Source organism: Zea mays, chromosome 9, assembly GCF_902167145.1.
Source record: "Zea mays cultivar B73 chromosome 9, Zm-B73-REFERENCE-NAM-5.0, whole genome shotgun sequence".
Taxonomy (NCBI): Eukaryota; Viridiplantae; Streptophyta; class Magnoliopsida; order Poales; family Poaceae; genus Zea; species Zea mays.
This window is the reverse complement of record NC_050104.1, coordinates 54,773,810-54,796,734: the sequence shown is the minus strand read 5'-3', so window position 1 is coordinate 54,796,734 and position 22,925 is coordinate 54,773,810. Positions and strand designations below refer to the sequence as shown.

At 43.2% G+C, this 22,925-nt stretch overlaps 1 pseudogene; it reads right to left on the bottom strand.

Moving 5' to 3' along the window:
- The window catches only part of LOC118473447 (DNA-directed RNA polymerase subunit beta''-like), a 63,651-nt pseudogene that overhangs the window by 29,647 nt on the left and 11,079 nt on the right, over positions 1 to 22,925 (bottom strand).

Here is a 22,925-nt window from a genome sequence, read left to right as displayed (position 1 = left end):
ACAACAATCATCTTATAAAATTCATAACTCTTAAACTATTAGATTTATTGTCATGAAATTTAACACAAGTAAGATACGGAAGTCATCTACAACTTTCTTGTGACCACCAAGAACAGATTTTAACATTAACTTAAGCAACCATTGCAATCTCTAAAATCTGTTCAGAAATTGGATAGATTCAGTTACTGAACTTGTGAAAAGCATAACTTCTAAACTATCAATACTAAGATCATGAAATTTTAGGAAAAGCTAGATTTTGAAGTTAACTACATCCTTTGTATAGAACACATCTACCTAAAAGATAACTTGCTTTACTAAATCATCACCACAATAGAGAACATACATGCAGAAATTTCAGTTCATGGGCAATCCTACTTAACTTAGCTACCAAACAAGATTATGGTAAAGCACCACAAATTCTTTGCTCTAAACTACCATGACAAAAACATAAATTCTCTAATTTTTATCAAGGTACAACTCAAGCATTCAAGAGACACACATGATTTTACTTATTCATACTAAATGTTATTTTTAGTCTATAAATGTTATTTTTGGGTGGTGTCGTAAACATCTCATTTGGACTCCAAATTTTTACTAGAGATAGGTGATAAACAATCATGAATACTGTATAAATTTAACATGCTCAGGTTTTGTATTTTATTTACTACAAAAATAACAAATTGTTAATGCAATAAAGCATGTGAGAGCAAGTTAAATCTAAAACTAATTATTTTCTGTGAATGCATGACCATATTAAGTTTTATTAGGCCACTAAAACATCATGCAAAGAGAGTGGAACACTATTTTCTATTTTTATATCCATATATTATTTATAAACCATTTAAAACTACTTAATATGTATCAAACAAGTTAAATCACTAACTTAGTGATACATCGACCATAAATCATGAAATTTTTACCAGTCACTAAGCATCACACAGAGGGTCTACTGTAATTATTTCAGTCCATTTAGAGCAATAGAGCTACAGATCCAAAAATAACAAGCAAAACAATCATCTTTTTCCTATTTAACATGTTTTAATTAACACACCAAGAAAACAGTGAACAACATATAAGTTTTATATTTTTCTTAGCTAGAGTATGACAACATCTAACTAATAAAATAAGTTTCATCATTTTTGGATTTTTATAATTAAAACTATAGAGAGAAGTACGTTCATTTATTTTGTAAACCAGTTTTAAATACGAATTTCTACAGAAAAACTTTTCCACTAAAACTTGCCAACTTATAGATCCAATAGTTAGAGCATTTCATAAGGAAGCCAACAAAACAAATTTCACAATTTTAGGATCTCTAAAACTTGAGATATGAATATTTGAAGGAAGACCAAAAATCTGCAACTTTGTGCACAAATGAAATAGCATGTGGGCCCACTCGTCATAGGCACAAGACGTCTTCTTCCTCTTTGCTTCCTGCACGCACGCAGGGAGGAGAGGAGCTCGGTGTGTGCGCAGCCCGGTGCCGAGGGATGGCAGTGGCCAGACTTGTCGGAGAATAAGGTCGGCGCTGGAGAACCCGGACTGCAGGAACAGCAGGGGGAGGAGAAGTCGTCCGCTGGTTGAGGGAGATGGTGCGGAGGTGGCCATGGATGAGCAGGAGCTCGCAACGGAGGAGGCTGTGCGTCCATGGAGGGCCCTGCTCCAGCGTTGAACCAGAGAGGAGGGAGGTGGCGTGGGGAGACTGCAGGGGAGCTTGAGAGCTTTTAAAGGGCGCGGCCTAGAGGTGCGGTGGCCGTGGAGTTGCTGGCCATGGCCAGTGGCCACTGCCACACGTCTGGCCGCTTGCTGCTCATGCTACCTCCCTGCAGCAAACTGTCGAACACGCATTGGACGGTCGTTTTTGTCGTTTTCTGTTTGGAATCAGACCTCGATCACTGCAGAAGATATGTTCCTTGATCTATACTCTACAAATTTTGTACAGAACTTGAAGTGATTCAGGAACTGGTTAGAGAGTTATAGACGCACTAAAATTGGTTTGTCAGTGGGCTAGAAATCAATGGAAACTTGTGAAAACTGAGTGTCAAAGCATGTCAAACGGAATCGGATGAATGTCATCTTTTAATATGTTGTGCCTCTATTTGTTATCAACAACTTTTGTATTTGGGGAAACTCGAGTTGTTCAACAAAAATTTGGGAACACGAGACGTCAACCCGAACGACACTGATTTCAGACTTGTAAGGATTTCAAATCCTGAAATCAGATTTTTATTCTGTCTTAAGGGCACTTTTTGAGATTTTTAGAATTTGAATCAAGGGTAGGTGTAATTATAAATTTTGTTTTATAACACCTGTTCTCCAACTTTTATTAAAGGCCAAACCTTATATCTTGGTTGGAAATTGAAATTCCACTTTGGTCAAAGTAGTATCATTATAAAGCTTCAAATTATATTTTAAGGCAGTCGGGGTATTTTCTCGACATTTTCATGGCATGGACCCTTAATAACTTTTGTTGTAGAGTTCATATAGAGTTGTTTGAGCAAGATGGCAAGGCTTGGTTGAATTTCAAAATTTGCATTTATCCAAACGAGAAGTTTGAAGCAAGCATAGGATTTATCTTTTCATGTGAGTATTTGGTTCAAACTTCTAAAAATCTGTAGAATACACATGATAGATAGAAATGAATTATGATGTAGATATAACAAGTCGATTTTCATAAGAATTAATTAGAGGTTCGCACAACAGAGATTCCGCTAGAGAATGCGGATTCGGACTACGTATTTGGACATAGACCGACTATCGAGAAAGCGGATTCGAACACCGATTGGATAACATAATAACTATCGAGAGTCTGAATAAATGAGTCTGGACGGGAGTTGTGAGACGAGATTGACTTTCAAATTTATGTTTGCTTCAAGAAACAAAAGTTTTAACAGGCTCCAAATTTGGTCTTTCTCGAGATCAATTAAGTCGAAATTCGGCGAAAAATTCACGATTAACTTGGTAAAGGGAGATAGACGCGATCGAGAAATAGAAATTTTCACTGATTATCCGTGTTAGGGACAAATCTCCCAACATAACACGAAATAGACACCTAGGGTGTCACAGTAGTCAAAGCTGAAGCGGGTGTCTCCTCCATCTGCGGGGGTGGGTAAAGCCATTTGTGAAAGAGGGGTAAGTGTAAGTGCTATGGTAGCAGTAAGGAGATAGGCGTGCTTAAGTTAAAGGAGGATGGTTAATTTGGACTAATCTGTTTTAACCCACTTTCCTATTACCCATTCTTAACTAATGTTTTTAGGGGTCATGATTCAATATATTCCATTTGTCCCTTCAATTTTAATTAATCACTTTTTCCCTTTTTAGTGCTGATTTACTACAATGCATGCATGCTTGAATGAACGTCCTCTCATCAACAATAGGGGTGCTCCTAGGGCATCCTTTCTATCATAGTGTTGGCCTATATGGCCTACTTATATAGCCACCTATCTACCCCACTATTCTTATGGCCTTTTGTCCTAGGCCTAGCGTTCTAGTCCTGACGATCCAACACTGGTTTCTAAGCAAGTTTTATTTTTGAAAAATTGGCATTCATGACTTATTGACTCCTCTATAATGGTATTTGCTCCGATCCCAACTGTGGTAGAACTGTCCAGATTATTCCAGCTTAAGTGCCTGAGTCACGCCTTGAAGGCAACAACACACTTAAATCGAAATAACCCGTCAGTTCTTCGTATCTCGTCCAATAGAGCTACTTACCAAGGATCGAGTACCATTATCTCACACGATGGTGAGACTCAGAGAGAATACAATAAATATGAAACCACAAATTAAAGTACTTGAGTTATTACATAAATCAGAGTTCGATAAAGATAACTGAAAGGGAAATAGGGTGAAACCTTTTCCTAAATGATTTTGGTGGTTGAATTGCCCAACACAAATAATTGGACTAACTAGTTTGCTCTAGAATATAAGTTCTACAGGTGCCAAAGGTTCAACACAAACCAATAAAAAGATCCGAGTTAGGGTTCAAAAGAAAGGAGCAAAAGAAACCGAAAAGGACCCTGGTCTGGCGCACCGGACTGTCCGGTGTGCCACCGGACAGTGTTCGGTGCACCACCGGACAATGTTCAGTGCACTAGGGTGGATTGACCTTAAACTCTTCACCTTCGGGTTTCTCCATGCGCACTCCGCTATAATTCACCGGACTGTCCGGTGCGGCACCGGACTGTCCGGTGCACCAAGCGGAGCAACGACTATCAGTGCAACGGTTGACTGCACAGTGCCCTCACAGAGCTACAGTTCGCGGCAGAAGTCAAAGCAAGCGCCAGAGGCGCACCGGACAGTGAACAGTGCCTGTCCGGTGCACCAAGATGTCAGAGCTCTAACGGTCGAAACCGTCAGAACCCTAACGGTTGGGTGACGTGGCTGGCGCACCGGACTGTCCGGTGCGCCTATCGACAGCAGCCCAACCCCAACGGTTGGTTTGGTGGTTGGGGCTATAAATACCCCAACCACCACCATTCAAGGCATCCAAGTTTTCAGCCATTTGCATTCAATACAAGAGCTCTAGACTTCACTCCAAGACACAAACAAGAGATCAAATCCTCTCCCAAGTCCAAAATCACTCTAAACACTTAGTGACTAGTGAGAGAGAGATTTTAGTGTTCATTTGAGTTCTTGTAGCTTGGATCGCTTTTCTTCTTCCCATTCTTGTTTCCAAGACACTTTTAATCAAAGCAAGAGACATCAATTGTGTGGTGGTTCTTGTGGGGCCTAAGTGACCCATTTGATTGAGGAGAAAAGCTCACTCGGTCTAGGTGACCGTTTGAGAGAGGGAAAGGGTTGAAAGAGATCCGGTCATTGTGACCACCTCAACGGGCAGTAGGTTTGCAAGAACCGAACCTCGGTAAAACAAATCACCATGACATCCGCTCTATTTCTTTGGTTGATTTGTTTTCACCCTCTCTTTCGTACTCAACTTTATTTCTAACGCTAACCCCGACTTGTAGTTGTGTTTAAAGTTGTAAATTTCAGATTTGCTTATTCACCCCCCTCTAGGCGACTTTCAATTGGTATCGAAGCCCGGTACTTCATTAGAGTCTAACCACTCGAAGTTATGTCGGGGGCATCCGCCAAGAGGGAGATGGAGACGAACACAAGCCGCGGGAAAAGCTCCATCGAAGGAGTCCGGCGCCAAAGGAAGGGAGGAATCACCTCCCCGCGTCAAGTCACATCGGAGTGGCGACAAGAAGAAGATGAAGAAAGTGGTCTACTACGATACCAACTCTTCGTCACCATCCACCTCCGACTTCGACGCACCGTCCGTCACTTCTAAGCGCCATGAGCGCAAGAAGTTTAGTAAGATCCCCTTACGCTACCCTCACATTTCTAAACGTACTCCATTACTTTCCGTCCCATTAGGCAAACCACCGGTTTTTGACGGTGAAGATTATTGTATGTGGAGTGATAAAATGAGGCATCACCTAACCTCACTCCACTCTAGCATTTGGGACATTATTAAGTTTGGAGCGCAGGTACCATCCGTAGGGGATGAAGGATATGATTCGGACGAAGTTGCCCAAATCCGGCACTTCAACTCCTAAGCCACTACTATACTCCTCGCCTCTCTGAGTCGAGAGGAGTATAATAAGGTGCAAGGGTTGAAGAGTGCCAAAGAGATTTGGACGTGCTCAAGACCGCACACGAAGGGGATGAGGTGACAAAGATCACCAAGCGGGAGATGATCGAGGGGGAGCTCGGTCAGTTCGTCCTCAACCAAGGAGAGGAGCCACAAGCCATGTACAACCGGCTCAAGACTTTGGTGAATCAAGTGCGCAACCTCGGGAGCACAAAATGGGATGACCATGAAATGGTCAAGGTTATTCTAAGATCACTCGTTTTTCTTAATCCTACACAAGTTCAATTAATCCGTGGTGATCCTAGATACAAGCTGATGTCTCTCGAGGAGGTTATAGGAAAGTTTGTGAGCTTTGAATTGATGATCAAAGGCTCCAAACAAATCATCGAGCGAGGTGCCACCTCCACACCCGAGATGCAACCCGTCGCATTCAAAGCGACAGAACAAAAGAAAGAAGAGTCTACATCAAGTAGGCTCCGCATCGACGCCTCCAAGCTCGACAATGAGGAAATGGCGCTCATCATCAAGAGCTTCCGCCAAATCCTCAAGCAAAGGAGGGGGAAAGACTACAAGCCCCGCTCCAAGAAAGTTTGCTACAAGTGTGGTAAGCCCGGTCATTTTATTGGTAAATGTCCATTATCAAGTGATAGTGACAAGGGCGACGACAAGAAGGGAATGAGAAAAGAAAAGAAGAAATACTACAAGAAGAAGGGCGGTGATGCCCACGTGTGTCGGGAATGGGACTCCGATGAGAGCTCCACCGACTACTCCTCCAACAAGGACGTCGTCAACATCGCCGTCACCAAAGGCCTTCTCTTCCCCAACGTCGGCCACAAGTGCCTCATGGCAAAGGACGGCAAAAAGAAGAAGGTAAAATCTAGAGCCTCCACTAAATATGCAACATCTAGTGATGAGGATAACTTGCTTGCACTTTTTGCCAACCTTAACATGCAACAAAAATAAAATAAAAATGAATTGATAGGAGCCATTCATGAGAAGGATGAACTCTTGGATAGCCAAGAGGAATTCCTTATTAAGGAAAACAAAAAGCACGTTAAAGTAAAAAATGCCTATGCTCAGGAAGTAGAGAAAAGTGAAAAATTGACTAGTGAGCTTAGCATTTGCCATGACACTATCTCTAACCTTAGAATTGAAAATGCCAAATTAATTGCTAAGGTTGAGAAATCAAATATTTGTGATGATTCTCGTCAACCTTAAAAATGATAATGCTAGTTTGATTGCTAAAATTGATAAGTTGAATGAATCAATTTCTAGCCTTAAGATTGAGAATGATAAACTAATTACTAAGGCTAAGAATTTAAATGTTTGCAATGATATTGTTTCCAATCTTAGAAATGAGAATGCTATGTTACATGCTAAGATTGATGAATTAAATGTTTGCAAACCCTCTACATCCACTGTTGATCACGTTTCTATTTGCATGAGATGTAGAGATATTAATGTTGATGCTATTCATGATCACCTAGCTTTAATTAAACAAAAAAATGATCACATAGCACAAATAACTAGTAAAATTAATGAGCATGAGATAGAAAATGAAAAATTCAAATTTGCTAGAAGTATGCTCTATAATGGGAGATGCCGTGGCATTAAGGATGGCATTGGTTTCCGACAGGGAGACAATGTCAAGTTTAATGCCCCTAAGAGATTGTCCAATTTTGTTAAGGGCAAGGCTCCCATGGCACAGGATAACGAGGGTTACATTTTATATCCTGCTGGTTATCCTAAGCACAAAATTAGGAGAATTCATTCTAGGAAGTCTCACTCTGGTTCTCATCATGCTTTTATGTATAAGAGTGAGACATCTAGCTCTAGGCATTCTACCCATGTTAAAATGCCTAAAAAGAAATCTCCTGTTGCATCAAATGATCATAACATTTCATTTAAGACTTTTGATGCATCTTATGTTTTAACTAACAAATCCGGCAAAGTAGTTGCCAAATATGTTGGGGGCAAACACAAGGGCTCCAAAACTTGTGTTTGGGTACCCAAGGTGCTTATTTCTAATGTCAAAGGACCCAAGACCGTTTGGGTACCTAAGAACAAGGCCTAAACTTATTTTGTAGGTTTATGCATCCGGGGGCTCAAGTTGGATCATTGATAGCGGGTGCACAAACCACATGATTGGAGAGAAAAGGATGTTCTCCTCCTACGAGAAAAACGATGATCCCCAAAGAGCTATCACATTTGGGGATGGAAATCAAGGTTTGGTCAAAGGACTTGGTAAAATTGCTATATCACCTGACCATTCCATTTCCAATGTTTTTCTTGTAGATTCTTTAGATTACAATTTGCTTTCTGTTTCTCAATTATGCAAAATGGGTTACAACTCTTTTTACGGATATAGGTGTTACTGTCTTTAGAAGAAGTCATGATTCAGTAGCATTTAAGGGAGTATTAGAGGGTCAGCTATACTTAGTTGATTTTAATAGGGCTGAACTTGATACTTGCTTAATTGCTACGACTAATATGGGTTGGCTTTGGCATCGCCGACTAGCCCACGTTGGGATGAAGAATCTTCACAAGCTTCTAAAGGGAGAACACATTTTGGGACTAACAAATGTTCATTTTGAGAAAGACAGGGTTTGTAGCGCGTGTCAAGCAGGAAAGTAAGTTGGTGCCCACCATCCACACAAGAACATCATGACGACCGACAGGCCGCTTGAGCTACTCCACATGGATCTATTCGGCCCGATAGCTTACATACGCATCGGTGGGAGTAAGTATTGTCTTGTAATTTTGGATGATTATTCTCGCTTCACTTGGGTGTTCTTTTTGCAGGAAAAATCACAAACCCAAGAGACCCTAAAAGGATTCTTGAGACGGGCTGAAAATGAGTTCGGATTAAGGATTAAGAAAATAAGAAGTGACAATGGGACGGAGTTCAAGAACTCTCAAATTGAAGGCTTTCTTGAGGAAGAGGGCATCAAGCATGAGTTCTCTTCTCCCTATACACCTCAGCAAAATGGTGTAGTGGAGAGGAAGAATAGAACTCTACTTGACATGGCAAGGACCATGCTTGATGAGTACAAGACTCCGGACCGGTTTTGGGCGGAAGCAATCAACACTGCTTGCTACTCCATTAACCGGCTCTACCTTCACCGAATCCTCAAGAAGACATCATATGAACTCCTCACCGGTAAAAAGCCCAATGTTTCATATTTTAGAGTCTTTGGTAGCAAATGCTTTATTCTTGTTAAAAGAGGTAGAAAATCTAAATTTGCTCCTAAGGCTGTAGAAGGCTTTTTACTTGGTTATGACTCAAACACAAGGGCATATAGAGTCTTCAACAAATCCATTGGGTTAGTTGAGGTTTCTTGTGACATTGTGTTTGATGAGACTAATGGTTCTCAAGTAGAGCAAGTTGATCTTGATGAGCTAGATGATGAAGAGGCTCCATGCATCGCGCTAAGGAACATGTCCATCGGGGATGTGTGTCCTAAGGAATCCGAAGAGCCTCCACAAGCACAAGATCAACCATCATCTTCCATGCAAGCATCTCCACCAACTCAAGACGAGGATCAAGCTCAAGATGATGAAAATGAAGATCAAGAAGAGCCACCTCAAGAGGAGGACAATGATAAAGGGGGAGATGAAGTTGATCAAGACAAGGAAGATGATCAGGGTCCAAGACCACCACACCTAAGAGTCCACCACGCGATACAAAGAGATCACCCCGTGAACTCCATCCTCGGAGATATTCATAAGGGGGTAACCACTCGATCTCGTGTCGCTCATTTTTGTGAACATTAGTCTTTTGTGTCTTCTATTGAGCCATACAGGGTGGAAGACGCATTAAGAGATTCGAATTGGGTGTTGGCAATGCAAGAAGAGCTCAACAACTTCACAAGGAATGAGGTATGGCATCTTGTTCCACGTCCTAATCAAAATGTTGTGGGAACCAAGTGGGTATTCCGCAACAAGCAAGATGAGCATGGTGTGGTGACAAGGAACAAAGCTCGACTTGTAGCCAAAGGATATTCACAAGTCGAAGGTTTGGATTTTGGTGAAACCTATGCACCCATAGCTAGGCTTGAGTCAATTCGTATATTACTTGCCTATGCTACTTACCATGGCTTTAAGCTTTACCAAATGGACATGAAAAGTGCCTTCCTCAATGGACCAATCAAGGAAGAGGTCTATGTTGTGCAACCTCCCGGCTTTGAAGATAGTGAGTACCCTAATCATGTTTACAAACTCTCTAAGGCACTTTATGGGCTCAAGCAAGCCCCAAGAGCATGGTATGAATGCCTAAGAGATTTCCTTATCACTAATGGTTTCAAAGTCGGTAAAGTCGATCCTACACTCTTTACTAAAACCATTGCAAATGATTTGTTTGTATGCCAAATTTATGTTGATGATATCATATTTGGGTCTACTAACAAATCTACTTGTGAAGAGTTTAGTAGGATTATGATTCAAAAATTCGAGATGTCAATGATGGGGGAGTTGAAGTATTTCTTAGGATTTCAAGTGAAGCAACTCCAAGAAGGCACCTTCATAAGCCAAACGAAGTACATTCAAGACATACTCACCAAGTTTGGGATGAAGGATGCCAAGCCCATCAAGACACCTATGGGAACCAATGGGCATCTCGACCTCGACACGGGAGAAAAGGTATACCGGTCAATGATAGGATCTTTACTCTATTTATGTGCATCTCGACCGGATATTATGCTTTCTGTATGCATGTGTGCAAGGTTCCAAGCCGATCCTAAGGAAGTTCACCTTAGGGCCGTGAAAAGAATCTTGAGATATTTAGTTCATACGCCTAAGTTTGGTCTTTGGTACCCCAAGGGATTCACTTTTGATTTAATAGGTTATTCAGATGCTGATTGGGCAGGGTGTAAAATTGATAGGAAGAGCACATCAAGGACTTGCCAGTTCTTGCGAAGATCCCTGGTGTCTTGGGCTTCAAAGAAACAAAATTCAGTAGCTCTCTCTACCGCCGAAGCCGAGTATATTGCTGTAGGCCATTGTTGCGCACAATTGCTTTGGATGAGGAAAACCCTTAGAGACTATGGCTACAAATTAACCAAAGTCCCTCTGCTATGTGATAATGAGAGTGCAATCCGCATGGCGGATAATCCCGTTGAACATAGCCGCACTAAGCACATAGCCATTCGGTATCACTTTTTGAGGGATCACCAACAAAGGGGGGATATCGAGATTGCTTATGTTAGCACCAAAGAATAATTATCCAATATCTTTACCAAACCACTAGATGAGAAGACCTTTACCAAACTTAGGAATGAGCTAAACATTCTTGATTCTCGAAACTTTGATTGATACTTTGCACACATAGCTCATTTATGTACCTTTGATCATATCTCTTTCATGTGCTATGACTAATATGTTTTTCAAGAAAATTCTTATGCTAAGTCATAGATTGAAAGGGAAATGGAGTTTTCGGCAAAGACAAGGCTTCCACTCCACTCTATCGGTATTGCTTACCCTTCGCCGTCACTCCGAACCGCTCTCCACTTTGGTATAATCTTCACTCATAATTACTCATACCATTGGGGAGAAAGTAAAAGGGCTCTAAAGACTCCATTTTTTGCGATTAATGCCAAAGGGGGAGAGAGTGTTAGCCCAAAGCAAAAGGACCGCACCACCGCGCCAATTTCAAAAAAATTTCGAGATAAAGGTTTTAATGTCTTCAATTGGTATCTTTCAAATTAGTATTCCTCTAAGAAATTCTTTATCAATTGGTATCTATATTTTAAGGAAGAGTTTTTCAAAAATTGGTATCTAAAATATTTTGATCTTCCTTCTATCAGAAAAACCTTCTTGAACACTAAGAGGAGAACTTCATTAAGGGGGAGTTTTGTTTAGTTAAAGGAAAAGCATTTGAAACAGGGGGAGAAAATTTCAAATCTTGAAAATGCTTCTCGAAATCTAATTCATATACCTTTGACTATTTGCAAAAGGACTTTGAAAAGAATTTCCAAAAGAATTTACAAAAACAAAACAAGTGGTGCAAATGTGGTCCAAAATATTAAAAGATAGAAAGCAATCCATGCATATCTTATGAAAGTATAAATTGTTTTAATTCCAAGCAACCTTTGCTCTTACATTATGCAAACTAGTTCAATTCTGCACTTATATATTTGCTTTGGTTTGTGTTGGCATCAATCACCAAAAAGGGGGAGATTGAAAGGGAAATAGGGTGAAACCTTTTCCTAAATGATTTTGGTGGTTGAATTTCCCAACACAAATAATTGGACTAACTAGTTTGCTCTAGAATATAAGTTCTACAGGTGCCAAAGGTTCAACACAAACCAATAAAAAGATCCGAGGTAGGGTTCAAAAGAAAGGAGCAAAAGAAATCGAAGAGGACCCTGGTCTGGCGCACAGGACTGTCCGGTGTGCCACCAGACAGTATCCGGTGCACCACCGGACAGTGTCCGGTGCACCAGGGTGGATTGACCTCAAACTCTTCACCTTCGGGTTTCTCCAGGCGCACTCCGCTATAATTCACCGGACTGTCCGGTGCACCAAGCGTAGCAATGGCTATCAGCGCAACGGTCGACTGCACAGTGCCCTGACAGAGCTACAGTTCACGGCAGAAGTCAGAGCAGGCGCTAGAGGCGCATCGGACAGTGTACAGTACCTCACCGTTGTGGCACCAGACTGTCCGGTGCACCAAGATGTCAGAGCTCCAACGGTCGAAATCGTCAGAACCCTAACGGTTGGGTGACGTGGCTGGCGCATAGGATAGTGTCCGGTGGCGCATCGGACAATCCGGTGCGCCCATCGACAACAGCCCAACCCCAACGGTTGGTTTAGTGGTTGGGGCTATAAATACCCCCAACCACCACCATTCAAGGCATCCAAGATTTCAGCCATTTGCATTCAATACAAGAGCTCTAGACTTCACTCCAAGACACAAACAAGAGATCAAATCCTCTCCCAAGTCCAAAATCACTCCAAACACTTAGTGACTAGTGAGAGAGAGATTTTAGTGTTCATTTGAGTTCTTGTAGCTTGGATCGCTTTTCTTCTTCCCATTCTTGTTTCCAAGACACTTGTAATCAAAGCAAGAGACACCAATTGTGTGGTGGTCCTTGTGGGGTCTAAGTGACCCATTTGATTGAGGAGAAAATCTCACTCGGTCTAGGTGACCGTTTGAGAGAGGGAAAGGGTTGAAAGAGACCCGGTCTTTGTGACCACCTCAACGGGGAGTAGGTTTGCAAGAACCGAACCTCGGTAAAACAAATCACCATGTCATCCGCTTTATTTCTTTGGTTGATTTGTTTTCACCCTCTCTTTCGGACTCGACTTTATTTCTAACGCTAACCCCGACTTGTATTTGTGTTTAAAGTTGTAAATTTCAGATTTGCTTATTCACCCCTCTAGGCGATTTTCAATAACAATGTTCATAATAGTGCAGCGGATAATAAATAATGTTGATAACGAGGAATAGGCAAGGCCTCGCCCACTACTCCTTCTGGTCCTCTCCTGCCGAGGCAGCATCCCACTCGACCGTCCAACCCGGTGGCAGGGTGGCTGGCCAAGTCACACCATCAACCATGTCTTGCAGTGTACCTGTAAAATGATGCCACAAGCAAGGCTGAGTATACTAATACTTAGCTAGGCTTACCTGGTGTGAGGAGTCTACTCCTCTACCTCTAGACCATGAAGCTGTTTGGTTGAGGGAGATTGGTTTACCAAAAGCACTAGCTAAGTCTAAAAGAAGATTTAGCTTTTTCAAGTTCTAGCATATCCATTTACACTAAGTTTGCTTCTCTCTAAGCATACATGGTTACAATCATTTAGTGCAATCAGTAGATAATCTCAAGAAACCTCATTTCACTTCTTACTCGATGTAGTACAAGGGGTCAAGCAGTCTCGTTAACTGCGAGAAGCAGACGATTCGAATCGAGTTTTAACCTTGCAAGGTAAACCTAAACACACGACATGTAGGGGCATTCTGTCCCCACACACGTCAGTCGTCCCCATCGATTCCCCGACAACAGATTAGGGCTCATGGCCTTGGCGTACAATGCTCCAATTGTCCTCGACCGCCGTCGTGCAACGGCCGCACTTGTACCCACCATAGCTAGCATGGGAGACTCCGTCTCAAGACCAATGAGGGATAAAGTCCGTGGGCGGGTTCAATCTGGTACTAGGCTTATCGGTTACCATATTTCCTGACATGTGTCTAGTACGTTCAAACGCTTGACTCAGGTATACGCACATTAATCCTTAAGTCCATTCCCGTCTCACAGACATGGCATCCACCCTGGATCCATGTCCATAGACCATCATAAATCCCGTTATCAAGATGAATACAATCATTTCCTGACCTCGCGCGAGTGCTAGAAAAATCACTCGACTTCTATCGTGATCCTTATTTAGCATAACAGCTACTTGACCTAGCATACTAGTATCCATCTCACAGGAATCCTGAGTTCATGCAACTAGGGTTTCAAGCAATTCCTACACTTAATTGTACGATACAAGCCTACAAACATTAAGTGTAGTAAAATAGCATATATAACGGTTATGCACAAACCGAGGCCTGCCTTCAAATGCGGGTGCGGCGGGAGGTTCTTCGGTGACGAGTTCGGGAGCTGGTTCCCGGGCTCCTTCTTGTCGTGCCTCTTGCTCTTGGACCAAGACGTAATCTCCGTCCGCGAGATTGCAATCTAAGGAATGCAAATGTATGAGTATGAATGCAAAATATTCATATATCTATATTTGTACATGTCTATGGTGCATACTAGGATCAAGGATTTTGCTCCCCTTTTATTCTTAAGGGCTTTTATGGGGGTATGTTGAACTACGCATCGGATTTAGAAATTTCCAAAAATCCTATAAAAATTACAGTGGCTTCTTGTTGGCTTACTTAAGCTTCTCTCCAAATTTGGGGTGAAAAATGGAAGTGGTCATCTCTGTACAAAAATGACAAGGTCTAGTGCAGAGAGGGTACTTTAAACTACAACCCTTGTGTAGAAGTGTCTTCTGCCCTATAACTTATTTTTGTTGATGTTTATGGGTAATATTATGCTTCTATGCCAATTTGCAAACAAGGATACCTAATGGTTATTTAATGGTGATTTTCTAAGGTTTGGGGGCTTAGTGGGTGCTCTCTACTAACACTCTATTTGAAAAATGTCAAACAACAGATTTCCTAATTTTTCTAGTTTATTCTTTGCGCAAGAGCAATCATTTCTAAAGTTAGTTATTTTCACTTATAGGGGATGGGTTGTATGATTTCTTAGAATCTATAAACTTTCTCATGGGGCAGGGGTGGGGTATATTCCACTGTGTAACTACCTCATTTTTATATTTTTTCCCTTATAGCACATATCTCAATTACTTAGGAAAAAATAAGGTTGCTTACTGTTTTCTACTTTTAGTCTCTCTTTATATTTTCTAGAAGTATTGGCAAAATCCTAGTTTTATTTGTTTAACCCACTTACTTTGATATTCTGGGGTGGTTGTTATTTTTGTAGTGGCACAATAGTGGTCAAGGGTCTGCTAAATTTTTCACTTTATTTCATATGTCCCATTATTTTTAATCTTTATCTCACTTAAATACTCAATACCTAAATTAAATCCTAAATTCTAGAATAGTACTGGACTAGGGTTCCATATATTTTTTCCCTTGAACTTTATCACTTAGGCATGCTAGTAAAAATAATATTGCTCTCTGATTTCTATTTTTAGTGTCCTTTTCTATTTTTCCAAAGTTTGAGTAAAAACAAGTCCTAGGGGATAAATTTTGCTTAATCTTAGGTACTGAGGTGCTTAACATTTTTAAATATTGTAACTACTGGTCAAGTATCTCCATAAATTTTCTCAACCTAGTCTAAAAGTTTTTCTACCATTTTCCTTATTTTCAAGGTTTAAGGGGTTTTCTTATTTAAATCAAAACCTTAAAACATGCTACTGTACAAAGGTAATTTCATATTTTCGGTTGTAAGCTCTTAGTATACAAAGTTTAACAAAATTGGTTTCATGAATTTCGGGTAAGTATTCATCAAGTTATGAATTTTTGAAGCTTTGCTGCAGATTTAAAAAGGTATTTCCAATTAATAGGAAAGAAACACCGTTTTGCGCTCGGTTCCCTAGCCTTCTTTCCCTTGGCGTCCTCACAAACAAGTCCTTGGTTCACTGTTTCTATGGGTCACTGACAATGCAGAAAATCCCTTGGGTTTTCAAGGTCCCCAACCCGCGCTCCTTTCTCCCTCGCCGGAACAGTACTCAAAACAACGATGAGAAATCGCGTCTCACCTGGTGTGGTAGTGCATTGGGGACTGGGTCGCGGAGCTTTAGGTGGGTTCAGCGAACTTGGGGGTGTCGGTGATTGGCCGACGGCGAGCTGAACAAGCGGGTCCACGGGCGTAGGTGAGTGTAGGTCATCGACGAGCTTCAATCCGGGGGCCTGGTGCAGTAGACCTTCGTGGAAATGCCCAGGGAGCTTGGCAGGGCCTTAGCGAAGCTGTTCCCAGGCTCGGATTGGGTGGTGGAGGCTCAGAGTGACCGATCCTCATGCTCCGGCGGTAGACCGTGAGCGGCTGGCGGTGGCGGGGCTTCTCTGGTGTGGTAGAGTTTAATCGAGCGAGGCTACAAGCTGCGGGAGGGTGCAGGGAAGCCTCTGGTGCGCTTGGTTAGGTGATGGGGTGGTCGGGGTGGGCTGGCCATGGCGGCGAGTTTCGGGCGGCAATGGCGAGCGGTGTGGAGCTCGCCGGAGTTGGGGTTTTGCTCGGGGAAGTGAGGCAGGGTGTGGAGTGAACTGCCACGCACTTGGGGAGGGATTTATAGGCGCTCTCGGGCACAGCTGGGCGCATGCACACGGTGGAGCCGATAGCGTGCGGGGCGCGCGCAGAGAGTGGCCAGTGTGCGGCCGAGCACTGGAGCACGGGATCGAACACGTGGCGATACTCAGTGTGGTTGTTTTCAATCATCCATTGGCTCCAAATCTCAGTGAATTTGGGCAGGATCCTTTTGTGAGATTTCTTTCCCAGACTCCACTCTAGCATTTTCTTGTGGAGGCTACATTGTTTCCGGGTCTGTGTGAGGAGTGGTCGTGTCACCAACGTGGGTCTGTCCGGCTGCTTCGTCCCGAGACAAAATCCATGCCTAGTCATGTCAACCGGATTGGGTTTGTTTTCAAACTTCGCCAGGGTGTTCTAGGGGTCATTTGACGCCACTTTGTCAATTGTGCCAAGTGGTTTTGTGTTTTAGAACATGGTGAACGCGTCTGATCTTTGTGACAGGGCTGAATTTCAGAACTCTGAAATCCTGATTTTTATTTAAGGCTCCCACTTGAGTGGCTTGTTTGGGGATTTTGCATAATCTTTTTGAGAAAACTCTCTGACTATTTTTGTAGGTTATTAAGTGTATTACAACTTTTATAATTGGCCTAAGTCATGACAATGTGATTTGCTTGGTCCTTTCACCGAGTTTCTCTCTGGTGCACTAATGTACTAAAAAGGGGAATTCTAGGGTTGTAGCACTTCACCCTCTTCCCTAAGCTTGATATGGTTAAGGTATGATCTCTAGGGTGATAAAGGCTTGGTTAAGGCTTGGCTCCTCAAGTGTGGTGCCTTTTTCTCAAACTAAACCACATGTGATAACAAGTCACAGATGTAGGTACTGAGGAGAAACCATGAGTAACACCTGGGGTGTTACAGAGGTGCTCGATATTCTATGAGTTCCCTACTAGAGTACCATCCATCTGACTTAACCGATATGATCCCGGTCGAGTTACTTCTGCAACCATGAAGGGCCCTTCGCATGGTGGCGATAGTTTGTGCCATCCTTCTAACTGTATGCGATGAAGCACCAGGTCTCCTACTGTGAATATCCGGTGTCGTACAACTTTATCATAGTAGCGCCTCAGGGTCTGCTGATATTTGGCTGACTGAATGATGACATTCAAATGTTCCTCTATTAGCACATCGATTTCCTCAAGCCGGGTTGCTTCTGCCTCTGCAATGCTTTTAAAGTTTAATCTGGGTGCTCCAAAGGCCAAGTCTGCTGACAACACTGCCTCTGATCCGTATACCATAAAGAAAGGAATATTATCATGCAAGGCTCGACTGGGCTGGGTTCGCAGACTCCAGACAACATAAGGCAGCTCCATGATCCATTTTCCTGCAAGCTTTTCTTTTTGTCAAATACTTTCTTTCTGAGTGCCTCTAATATCATCCCATTCGCTCTCTCCACTTGTCTATTAGCTCTAGGGTGTGCCACTGATGCATATTTGACTTGAATACACTTCTGCTCACAGAAGTCAAAGAATTCTGCGCTGGTGAAGTTCGATCCTAGATCTATGATGATGCTCTTGGGTATCCCGAATTTGAAGATCATTTCCTAACAAACTCCACTACCCTGGCTGAGGTCAGGGTTGCAATCTGCTTGTATTCTATCAAAAGTTTGTCAATAAGTACCAACACATGGGTGTACCCTCCCTGGGCTTTCTTGAATGGTCTGATCATGTCTAGTCCCCAGCATGTGAAAGGCTAGGTGACCAGAGTAGTTTGCATCTGTTGTGCTGGCAAGTGCTGCTGCATGGCCAGGAATTGGCATGCCTCACATCTTTGGACTAGGTCGGCTACATCTTTCTTTGTTGTTGGCCAATAGAAACCTGCTCTGAAGGCCTTCCCCACAAGAGTCGTAGATGCTGCATGTAATCCGCATTGCCCTGTATGAATTTCTTCTAGCAGATGCATCCCGACGCCTGAAGCAATGCATTTCATGAAGACTCCAGCGACCCCTCTCTTGTACAATACTTATGACTACATAGTGGGCCGACTGCCTTGTAATGCGCTCGGTAGCGGCCTTGTCGTAGGGTTCCTCCTCATTCTTGATGTATCTGATAATTAGCACCCTCCAGTCATTTGGTTCTGGTTCTGCCTGCTCCACTGCCTTGCATTCCTCCGCTAGTCTTGTTGTAACACCTCTTCCAATCCCTAGACCGGTGGTACTTACTCCTGGCAGCTTTCTAGGATTATATATCGTCCCCACAGACCAACAGAAGTCTTTTGCGCACTTTGTCCTCACTCATGCGCACCCAGAATACTTCTCGGTCGGTCACCCATCCCAAATTGCTCCAAGCCAAGCACACCTAACTTGGAGGTTCTTTCGAGATAGGCTTCCAAAAAAGAAGATGCACCTTATTGGTATGGATACTCTATTAATTCTATTAAGCCTTGGGCTAGGACATCCCATACTAGGGGCTAGGATATCACAATCCAACCCCCTTAGAAGACCGACGTCCTCGTCGGTCAACCCCTATCTAGGAACGTCCCCTCTTAGCCATGTCTGGGTGTCTAGTGTCGTCATATGCCATGCCATGTGACCACTTCGGGCCCACATGCTCCATGCACCATATACCCGAACCCCCTAACTCACACACGCCCATGAAACCTTGAGGGTCGGTTCTGATACCACTTGTAACACCCCGTCCAATCCCTGGACCGGTGGTACTTACTCCTGGCAGCTTTCTAGGATCATATATCGTCCCCACAGACCAACACGAGTCTTTTGTGCGTACTTTGTCTTCACTCATGCGCACCCGAGAAAACTTCTAGGTCGGTCACCCATCCCAAATTGCTCCAAGCCAAGCACGCTTAACTTGGAGGTTCTTTTGAGATAGGCTTCTGAAAAAGAAGATGCACCTTATTGGTATGGATACTCTATTAATTCTATTAAGCCTTGGGCCAGGATATCCCATCCTAGGGGCCAGGATATCACAGTTGTTGTATCTCCTGGACAAAGATGCCTGGTGGACCTTGTGCCTGGCTCGACCATAGCTTTGATAGAGTATCTACTGCTGCATTACAATCTTTTTCTATGTGGTGAAACTCCAAGCCTTCAAATTTATCTTCAATCTTCCTAACCGCGATGCAGTAATTGCCCATTGAATCGGTGGAGCAGTCCCAATCCTTGTTGACCTGGCTGATGACAACTAGGAAGTCTCTGTATACCATTAGTCTCTGGATGTCGAGTAACACAACAATGTTGAGCCCATGTATCAAGGCTTTGTACTCTGTTGCATTGTTGGAGGGTAGAAATAAAAGCTACATCGCGTACTTGAGCTGATCTCCTCTAGGGGCAATGAAGAGGATTCCAGCCCCTGCTCCTTGTAGCTTTAGTGACCCATCAAAGTACATCTTCCAGACCTCCATTGATTCGGGGGTTTCAGGAATCTGCTGTTCAGTCCATTCTGATATGAAGTCCACCAGAGCCTGGGTTTTGATAGTCGTGTGGGGTCAAAACTCTATGTCATGAGCTCTGAGTTCGCACGCCCATTAGGTTGTCCTCCCTAATGCTTCTCTGTTGTGGAGTATGTCTCCTATCTAGAAATCTGTGACCACTGTGACTTTGTGATTGTCAAAATAGTGGCACAGCTTTCATGCAGTGAGAAGTACATCATACATTAGCTTCTAAACCTGGGGATATCTCATCTTGGAGGGCACGAGGAACTCGTTGATGAAGTAGATGGGGTGCTGAACCCGATATGCATGTCCTTCTTCTGCCTGCTTGACTACAAACGTAGTGCTTACCATGTGAGTCATGCAGGAGATGTATAGTAACAAATCTTCAGCTGCTCGACTGGCAATATGGGGCGGCTTGAGAACCGGCGGGTGGTCAAGAACTTTTTGAGTGCTTCTAATGCTTCTTAAGCCTTTGGAGTCCACTGGAATCTGTCCACCTTCTTGAGTAGTTTATAGAATGGCATTCCCTTGTCGCCGAGTCGTGAAATGAAATGACTTAGCGCTGCCATGCATCCAGTGAGCTATTGTACCTTCTTCTGTGATCATGGCGGTTCCATCCTTAGAATGACTTCAATCTTCTCCGAGTTATCCTCGATCCCTCGATGGCTAACAATGAATCCAAGCAGTTTCCCGGATAGTTGAAAGGGAAATGTGCCCTTGGGCCATTTCTATAAATGTTTTGGTGATTAGATGCTCAACACATATTGTTCTGCACTAAGTGTCAAAGAGATGCAAATGGAAAATCAAGGTATGGTTCTAGCCTTAGTAATGTGTTTTTGGTACTAACATTATTCTACTAAGTGCTAGGAACCTTGTAAAAATGGGAGAAATCGGATTGGAGAAGTTTGGCTGAGTACAGGCACACTTGCGCCAGCCTGAGGTGCACCGGACTGTCCGGTGCTCAGGCTGGCTCCCCTGGCGAATAGGCCGATCCCGGGAACAGCTCAGCGCGTCGTGGCTATAATTCACCGGATTGTCCAGTGTGCCACCGGACTGTCCGGTGAGCCAGCCGCGCCCACGCCAACGGTTGGCAGCGCAATCAGCGGGCAACGTGTGGACCTTGCCAACGGTCGGAAGGCCGCACCAGACTATCCGGTGTGCCACAGGCATTGTGGTTGCAATAGTCGGCTTTGCCAGAAAAGGAAGGAAATCACACACTGTTCCCTGTCCAGTGGGGCACCCGACTGTCCGGTGCACCCACGGACATAAAGCAACTATGGCCTTCCAAATGGAGCTCCAACGGCTCCTAGGTGCCTTGAGGCTATAAAAGGGATCCCTAGGCGCATGGAATAGTACACCAAGCACCTCTTGACACATCCTAAGATGCCGAGACTTTGCATTCGTGCATTTGATTCACTGTGATAGAGATTCAAGCACTTTTCTGAGTAACTCCGCTGTGCTGCTTTCGTGTGCTTGTTCTTGTCTTGTGTGCGTGTTAGTGCTGCGACTCTCGCTTTTGTGTGTGTTGCTATTCCCTCCTTACTCTTGTGCTCATTCAAGATCTTTTGTGTAAGGTGTGAGAGACTCCAAAGTGTGGATATACTTGAGATAAAGAGAACCGTGGTATTCAAGTTGATATTTGGATCACTTGAAAGGGGTTGAGTGCAACCCTCGTCTGTTGGGACGCCACAACGTGGAATAGGCAAGTGCTCTACTTGGCCGAACCACGGGATAAAAATCGATGTGTCACTTATCTTTATTCTTGTGCGATTCTCTCTACTTCTATTCACTTCATAATTGCTCTAAGTTTAATACTCATCTTGTGAAGAGCAATTAAGTGAAGAAGTTTTCTCTACTCATTCTCCTCTCTCGAACTTGGCCTTAGCTTTCACTAATCTAATCTTAGTCCAATTTTGTTTTGTTAAGCTGTTTTCACTGGATCACCTATTCACCCCCCCTCTAGGTGCTCTCAATTGGTATAAGAGTCGTACTCTTCATTCAGGGACTAACCGACTGAAGAGATGGATCCTAAAGGTAAGGGGATGGTGATCAACGACAAGGAGAAGGAGACCATCTATGTTGACGAGGCAAAAGGTGACAAGCCCACTGACTTAGGCTCGAGTCACAAGAAAATGGATGGGAAGAAGAAGAGGCGCATTAAGAAGAACATCTACTACAAAAACGACGCCTCCTCTACTTCACCAAGGGATGACGACGACGATGACTCATCTACGAAAAAGAAAACTGTGATGGAACCTCCCAAGTCATTAGGCCCACCTACAGTTGTCCTTGTCCATCGGACCTCAGACAACCCTGCAGGTGCACTTGATCACTTGACAAGGTCGGTATCTGTATTCTTTACCTTGCCCAAGAGTGTTTCACCCGTCACGCAGATATTACAACACATTGGAGGAACGAGTATGCGGAAGCAGTTACAATAACTTATTTTATATTAAAGTATAGAAAGAGTAGTATTATTACAGACCAGTAAAATATAAGAGTGCTGGAGTAATATTATTACAACCCTGGCAGGCAAAACCCCCTCCCGATTAACAGTAAAAAGTTTTTAAATGAGGACACTTCCTCCCGAGGCTTCAATCCTGGTTTTCTTCCTTAGGCACCACCTTGGAACAGAAGCAACAAAAATTTGCTGCTTCCTCACCTACAACAACATGGGTTCGAAAACCCTGAGTACGGAGTGTACTTTCGCAAGTCTTACCCGTCAAAATGAAAGACTCTCAAGGATATGCTGGCTTAAGGGAGTCAAGGTAAGGCTTAATCAATAATCAAGACTCGTGTTTGCAAAAATGCTTACTAATAGTGGATCCTTAAAAATCTAGTTTTATTAGCAAGTTAAGTCATTACCTGAGTTCTAGAGTTCTTTCTACTCTAGTTCAAGCATTTGACCTATACTAGCTAATTTCTTATCAACCCTTCTTGTTCACTGGAATGCTACGTGTAGGGCAGTGACGAAGTCTTCATGTGTGAGAAGTAACGGCGATCCGAATCGATTAATACTCAGCCGAGGATCTCCAATCACACGACATATGTAGCACTGGAGGGTACACGCTACTCTCGCCATCTCTCCACTCCCATTGCGTGTTATCTTATTCTGGTATTAGTCTGCCCGAGGC